This window comes from Carlito syrichta, unplaced genomic scaffold, assembly GCF_000164805.1.
Source record: "Carlito syrichta isolate Samal-C Ts95f unplaced genomic scaffold, Tarsius_syrichta-2.0.1 Scaffold310671, whole genome shotgun sequence".
Classification (NCBI taxonomy): domain Eukaryota; kingdom Metazoa; phylum Chordata; class Mammalia; order Primates; family Tarsiidae; genus Carlito; species Carlito syrichta.
Window position 1 is genome coordinate 166,407 of NW_007254767.1, and position 8,331 is coordinate 174,737.

At 39.2% G+C, this 8,331-nt stretch overlaps 1 pseudogene; it reads right to left on the reverse strand.

Moving 5' to 3' along the window:
• Positions 1–271: 271 nt before the first annotated feature.
• The window catches only part of LOC103270897, a 33,213-nt pseudogene continuing 25,153 nt past the window's right edge, over positions 272–8,331 (reverse strand).

Genomic DNA, 8,331 nt, shown 5'->3' on the forward strand with positions numbered 1-8,331 from the left:
AGCCCTGGGACTAGAGTAAGAACCCCAGCTGTGCCACTACAGATCCACACGATGTCTCATTGTCTGCATTCATAAATTGGGAACATTAAACTGTACTCCTCAAAGCTGCCATGAGAATAAATGAGATTAAAATAGGGACACTTATCAAAGTACTCAACCCAGAGTCTGACATATAGAGGTGTTCAATAAATAATTTTTGTCAGGAAATCTTAGCTCAGAGACAACCTTCTCTAGATGGCCAAGATGTGAGATAACTTCCCTAGAAATTATCTCAGGGTATCAGGATCATTGAGGGTTCCTTAGAAGCCTGCAGCCCCTGGAGTACATAGGACCCCAGAGCACTGTGCCAGGGCAGCTGACAGGGGTCGGGGGCTGGTACCCAAGGGAGTAACTCCAGAATCTGGATAGACACTGGATGAGCTGGGGTTCAGACCAAAATGATTCTGTATATAACCCAGGCCAGAGGCAGGCTGGTATGGAGGTAGGCTGGACATGTATCTAGGAGCACAGGTGGGCTGGGAGGCTAGTTTTTGACCACTGACATGCATTCGGATAAAAGGGTAGTTTGTGGAAAGGTGAGGGTGGCAGCTCTCTGTGGAGTAGGAGCCAGGCACAGGGTTCAGCTTCCAACTCTGGGTTGCTCTTCTTTCTGCTGAAGACCACAAAACATTCTTGAACATGGAGATCCTCTTCATCAGGGTGAAAGGGAACTTCTGATTGAGTTTCAGTGATACTCCCTCTGAGAGGTCGAAGGAATAGCAGTATGTGAGGCCATATGCCAGCACAATTGCAAGTCCACAGACTTTACTGAAGAAAGAGCTCTGCAGAATGAGCCACAAGGAGCCCAGCAGGAGCCATGGCACCAGGACTGCGGTAACAACCATGCCAAATACCAGGATCTGCCTCATCTGAGAGTGGACAGAAGTGACTCCCAGAGCAGCAAAAGCCACGGTGGTGAAACCTCTGGCATCTTCCATCTCCTCCAGCTTTGAGAGCATTGACACAGCTTCAAATGACAGGAAGATGATAGCAGAGAAGATGGTGAAGATCAAGGTGAAGAAGAAGTGGCAGACAGTGCCCATGGTTCTCTCAAAATTGCCAGCAAAATGCCAGATGATGACAGCACTGCAGAACAGGGAGATCGGATTCTCCTAGACAAAGATGTAGGTTACCAGCCTGTAAACTTGCCGGTTGTACACGGCCTAAGACTTCAGCATTAGCCCCAGGAGTGGCTGCAGCAGAAACAGACAGGGCCCATACACCAACAGTGAAAACAGTGCAGTGAAGAAGGTGGCAGGTGGCACCTCTCAGGACACAGGCCCAGCTCGGATATCCTGGCCTGAGGCAGCCATGGCTGCAAGAGTTCCCAAGCTCTGCCTTGGCCTGTATCCTTATTTTTCATGGATAATTTGAATATTCTTTTTTTAACAAAATGTAAATCAACCATCATGAAATGGGCAAACACATTGAACGTGAATCTTCATCTTTTATTATTATTTTTGGAGATGGAGTCTCACTCTGTCACCCAGTCTGGAGTGCAGAGTAGCATGCTCAAGACCACAGTCTTGATTAGCTGGGCTCAGGTGACCCTTCTGCCTCAGCCTTCCAGAAAGTGAATCTTCTTAATGACTAATTATGTCAAACATTTTTCTTTTTGTATGGTTATCTTCGACCCATATTGATTCTTTAGTAAAATTTCTATATAAATCTTTGGCTACTTTTTATTACATTGCTTCTTTTTAAATTATTGAGAGTGTGTTTACATGTAATAAATTTCAGTTCTTTTTTGTGTTTCTTAGAATGTTTCTTTGGAAACCAATTTATTTTTAGTTTTGATGAAATCGAATCAATTTTCAAATGTCTTTGATTTTCTTAGGCCTACCAAACAAATTTACCTTTCCTAGGTTTCCAATGTATTTCTCTAAAAATTGTATAATTTTGGAATGCAAAGTTAGGTCTGGGAGTGTATATGATTCAAAATAGGGGTCAAGATACTTTTTTCATAAGATGTTCAATGTTTCCAACTCCATATGTTGCAGAGACTGAAATCTCTTTAGAGATCAAAAGTTGCATTACATTCTGGACTTTCTTATTTTCTCTACAACTCTAGTTTTTTTTGAGTTGGAGTCTCACTCTCTTATCCAGACTGGAGTACAGTGGCCCCTCCTGACCACTGCAGCCTCGACCTGCTGGCCTCTGGCGATCCTTCCACCTCAGCCTTCCAAGTAGTTGGAACTACAGACATGCACTACCATGCCTGGCTAATTTTTGATCTATTGTACAGATGAGGTCTCACCAAGTTGCCCAGGCGGGTCTTGAACCCACAGTCTCAGGCAATCCACTCACCTCAGCCTCCCAAAGACGCAGGATTACAGGCTGAACCACCAAGCCCGGCCAACTCTAGTCTTTCTCTTTTAATTTTATACACATCCCCCCCTAGCTTATTAAGACGGAAACTTAGAATCTGGTTTGTATACAACTTTTAAATATAGACGTTTAAATTTAAAATCTGCTTGAACTTTGTTCCTTAGAGTTTGTATTTTATGTTTCCATTTATTCAATTCCAAATAATTCCTGAGTGTTCTTGTGATCTCTTTTTGACCTGTGGTTTACTGATAAATATGTTGTTTAATTTTAAATACTTAAGAATTTTTGATTATTGATTTCTGCTTTAAATTCATACTAGTCATAGAATATACATTGAATTATTTGAATACAGTAAAATATATTTACATTTGTTTTATGGACTAAAGTATGATCTTTCCTGGCAAAGGTTTCATGTATACTTTAAAAGTGTGTATGCCTTTGATGAACAGGATATTCTCTAAATTATACCAACTTCATTGATAGTGTTTTTCAAGTCTTCTATGTAATTGCTACATTGTTGCCCAAATTTTACTGTCAATTCCAGAGAGAGGAGTGATGAATTCTTCCTCAGTAATTGTGGGTATCTAATGATTCTTTCATGTTTATCAGCTATTCAGCTATTGTTTTTATGTATTGTCATGATCTGTTGTTCTAGGCAGACACTATTAGGATTGGCCATCTTCTTGAGCAATTGATCACATTACCATTGCATACATTTTTCATTATCCATGATGTTATTATTTTCTGAAGTATGTTGTCCTTCCTTCTGTCCTTCCTACCTTCCTTCCTTCCTTCCTATTTTTGAGAACTAGTGTCACTCTGTTGCAAAGGCTACAGTGCAGTGGGATGTATGAGGCTACCATCACCTGAAATTCCTGAGTAGTTGGAGCTATAGGCACCCATGAACAAGAACAGCTCATTTTTCTATTTTTTGTAGAAATGGTGTCTCACTTTTTTGCATAGACTGGTCTTGAACTCCTTGTCTCCAGCAATGCATCCATCTTTGCTTACCCAAGTGCTGGGATTATAGATGAAAGCCACTGTGACTGGAACTATTAATTTTAGTACCAAAGTGCTTGGATTACAGTTTCAAGTCTCTGAGTCCAGCAATATTAATTTCAATTTCCTCTCCCTCATCTATTGGGTATTGTTGTCTCTGCTTTTTGGGGAATCCTGAGAATTCTGAAATCTCCAATACCTGGAGTATTTTATGAATGTAACACAGCCAGTACTGCTCACCTCTGATATAATGCAACTCTCCTGATAACATCATCATCTTGAGACTACTCAGGCAAATAAATATAATACAACTTCCTTCTAAACCTATGTCTCTGTGGTTCATGGGTCCTATATCCCTGGGCATTCAAGGCTTTGCAATTCTTTTAAATAAGGACTAACCTCACTTTTGGCTCTGAACGTTATCAACTTTACTGTGTCTTCTTACACATCTCAATATGGGATTCCTGCTTAGTTCATGCTGAATATAATAACAGCCTCTTTTTGAACATCATCTTAAATTTCATTTTTCTGAGCAAGTTTTTAAAATGAGAACTATTATAAATCTATTTCACAAGGGAGGAAACGGACATGTACTAGACTTACATAACTTGGCTAGGTACACCAACAGCACAATCTAGGACTGGCTTTCAGAACCATATCTTTTTTATTTTTATTTTTTCCATTTAAGAAAATGTATTGATCCCTTAACAAATGACAGATACTGTTCTCTATGGTTCATGGGTGTGTTCAGGGGATATGGCAGTGAAGAACAACAAAATTTTATCTTTAATTGGGGAACTGAAAAGAACAGAAATTTGCAAATATATAAACATGAATATAAACATATAAATATAAAATATATCTATGGCTGACATAAATAGTATCTAGGGTAAGTACTGCAGAATTCACGAAAGGGGATGAAGAATATTAGTAGGTTGGTGGAGGTTAAATTTTGTTATTATAGCAATGATTAAAACTAAGAAGAAAAATAAAAGGGCTCTAGAAAACAGAAGTGCGCACATGTATGGAATGAGTGCTCCAGGCAGAATGAACAGCCAGATGGGAAGGCCATGAGGCAAAAACATTCGTACATTACTCAGGAACATACATACAGTACTCAGGGAACAGAGAAGACAACAGTGTGTGTAGAAAGAGAGGGCTTAGTGTGTAGAGTAGAAGACAATGAAATCAGAAAGAAAATGGGATACTCAGATTGTAGGACTTTAGAGGCATTTTGAGGTCTTTGGCTTTTGCTGTGAGTAATCCATTGTAGAGGTTTGAATGATATCATCTGATTATGATTAAAGAGAAGTTCTCCAGAGGCCATGTGGGATTGAGACTGCAGGAGAGGAAGGACAAGATTAGGAAGACCAATAAAATGTCCAAAAATGTATTTACTCGAAGTTATTGGATCAGGGATTGAAAAAAAACAGTCCCACAGATCATTTTGTATATCCATTGAACTAAGAATGATTCTTATGTGTTGAAAAAGTCTTGAAGTAGAATATAAGGTGAAATGCAGGAGGAGGGGAAGGAACAAGAGGTTGAGGAAGAATGGAAGAAACTACAGAAACTATATATAGACCACAAAGACAATAACCTATGTTCCACAAGATGGTGATGGCATAGGTGGATTCATGAGACTCTCCAAATGGAAGAGAGAAAAATCTACACAAATGAAGAAAAACCAAAAGAAGAATATGGGTCTTTCCCAGACTCCTGGGAGGGTAGACACTGAGAAAACTGACTTGGAATGCAGACAATGAAGAGCCCCCAGAATGACTGGTCTCAAACTACACACCGAGATATCAAGACATTTATGGAGAGATTGAAAAGAATTGAGGAGACTAAAGAAGAAACTAGAAAGGAGTTGATATCTGAGATAACAGTAATAAAGAATACTGTGAATGAAATAAATAACAAACTGATAAGCATGGAAAGCAGAATTACCCAAGCAGAAGAAAGAATCTAAGAGCTTGAGGACCAAAATATAGAACTAACCCAAACTCTCAAAAACAGAAAACAAGCTCAAAAAGACAGAAAAAAACCTTCAAGCCGGGCTTTGTGGCTCAGCCTATAATCCCACACCTTTGGGAGGCTGAGGTAAGTGGATTGCCTGAGCCCGTGGGTTCGAGACCCGCCTGGGCAGCAAGACCTCATCTCTACAATAAATCAAAAAAATCAGCCGGGCATGGTAGCGCATGCCTGTAATTCTGGCTACTGGGAAGGCTGAGGTGGAAGGATCACCAGAGCCCAGCAGGTCGAGGCTGCGGTGGCTGGGAGTGGCCACTGCACTCCAGTCTGGGCGACAGAGTGAGACTCCAACTCAAAAAAAAAAAGAAAGAACCTTCAAGAGATGAGCGATTACTTCGAGACAAAACCTAAGAGTAATTGAACTTCCTGAGGCAGAAAGAGAGACAGAGACCACACTGGAACAAACCTTCAATGAGATCATTAAAGAAAACTTCCCTTATCTAATCAATGATGCAAAAATTCAAACACAAGAGATTCAGAGAACCCCTGCAAGACAACAAATGAGAAGACCAACCCCTAGACACATAATAAGTCACCCAAACAAAGTAGGCATAAAAGAAAAAATCCTAAAGGCAGCAAGAGAAAAAGGTCAGATCACCTAGCATGGAAAACCAATTAGAATAGCAGCAGATCTATCTACAGAAAATGAATTAGAATAGCAGTAGATTTATCTACAGAAAACCAATTTGAATAGCAGCAGATTTATCTACAGAAACCTTGCAGGCTAGGAGATCTTGGAGCCCTATTTTCAAAGTCCTAGATTTCAACCAAGAATAACCTACCCAGCCAGATTAAACTTCATCAGCGAAGGAGAATTAAAATCTTTCCCAGGTATCCAATCCCTAAGAACTTACGCTGCCACCAAACCACCTCTACATGAAACACTTAAGAAAGTACTAAACAGAAGAAAAGGGGGTAAAAGAACAACATTCTTCAAAGAGTACAGGAAAAATAATAAAATACACATGAACCAACCCCAAAACCAACCAAATGGAAGAACAACTCTATAAGAACTCTATGATAGGGACGAACTCTCACATTTCAATAATTAACCTGAATGTGAATGGACAAAATGCACCACTGAAGACATAGAATTGCAAAATGGAAAAATATCATCAGGCAACAATATACTGCCTTCAAGAGATCCATCTCACTAGAAAGGACATGCACAGTCTCAAAGTAAAAAGATGGGAAACAAATTTTCAGGCGAATGGAACACAAAATAAAGGAGGAGTCACAATCCTAATTTCAGACAAAATACCATTTAAGCTATCAAAAATTAAAAAAGATACAGAGGGCCACTACATAATGATAAAAGGTTCACTCCATCAACAAGAGATATCTATCCTAAACATATATGCCCCTAATATAGGTGCACCAACTTTTGTAAAGCAACTCCTAGGAAAACTAAAGAAAGATATTGACTCTAACACCATCATAACTGGGGACTTTAATACCCCACTCACAACTCTCAACAGATCATCAGGACAAAAAATCAGCAATGAGATCTGGAACCTCAAAATGACTCTGGACCAAATGCACTTAATAGATACCTACAGAACACTCCATCCAAAGACCAGAGAATACACATTCTACTCATCACTGCATGGAACGTATTCCAAAGTTGACCACATAATTGGCCATAAATCAAGCATGAGCAAATTTAAAAGGATGGAAATTCTACCATGCACCTTCTCGGACCACAGTGGAATAAAAATAAACATTAACACCAACAAGGTCCCCCCAAACTCACAAAGTCATGGTCACTAAACAGCATGATGTTAAACAACTCCTGGGTCAATGATGAAATCCAAACAGAGATCGAAAGATACCTGGAAACAAATGAAAATGAAGAAACATCTAACCAAAATCTCTGGACGCCTTAAAAGTTGTAGTAAGAGGGGAATTTATATCCCTACAAACACACATGAAGAAAATGGAAGGAGCACAAATTAGCAGCCTAACAAGCCACCTATGGAAGCTGGAAAAGGAAGACCACAAAAACCCTAATTTCAGCAGAAGAATCCAGATCACCAAAAATAAAAGCCCAAATCCAGGACATAGAAGACAAAAACACAATATAAAAAACAATGAAACAAAAAGCTGGTTCTTTGAAAGGATAAACAAGACCAATGTTCCCCTAGCTAGACTGTCCAAGAAAAAGAAAGAAAAAACCCAAATAAGCACAATCAGAAACACAAAAGATGAAGTCACATCTGACCCTGAAGAAATACAAAAGATCATCAGAGACTACTATGCACACTTGTATGGAAACAAACTTGAAAACCCTCAAGGAAATGGGGGACTTTCTGTCATCACACAACCTGCCTAGGTTGAAACAAGAAATTGAGACCCTAAATAGACAAATGACCATCAAGGAAATTGACTATGTAATAAGAAAACTACCTACAAAAAGAAAAGCCCTGGACCAGATGGCTTTCCAGCATAATTCTACAAGACATTTAAGAAGGAACTGACTCCAATCCTACTGAAGCTATTTCAGGTGATTGAGAAAGATGAAACTCTCCCCAAATCATTTTATGAAGCTAACATCACATTGATACCCAAGCCAGGTAAAGATTCAACAAAAAAAGAGAACAACAGGCCAATATCTTTGATGAACATAGACGTTAAAATTCTCAGCAAGATCCTTGCAAACCAGATTCAACAACACATCTCAAAAATCATCCATTATACCCAAGTACGCTTCATCCCTGGGATGCAAGTCTGGTTCAACATTCATAAAACAATAAATGTAATTAAATACATCAACAGATGTCAAAACAAAAACCACATGATTATATCATTAGATGCAGAAAAAAACTTTTGATAAAATACAGCACCCCTTCTTGATAAAAACCCTCAAACATCTAGGCATACAGGGAACATACCTCAAAGTAGTAAAAGCCATCTACGAGAAACCCACAGCCA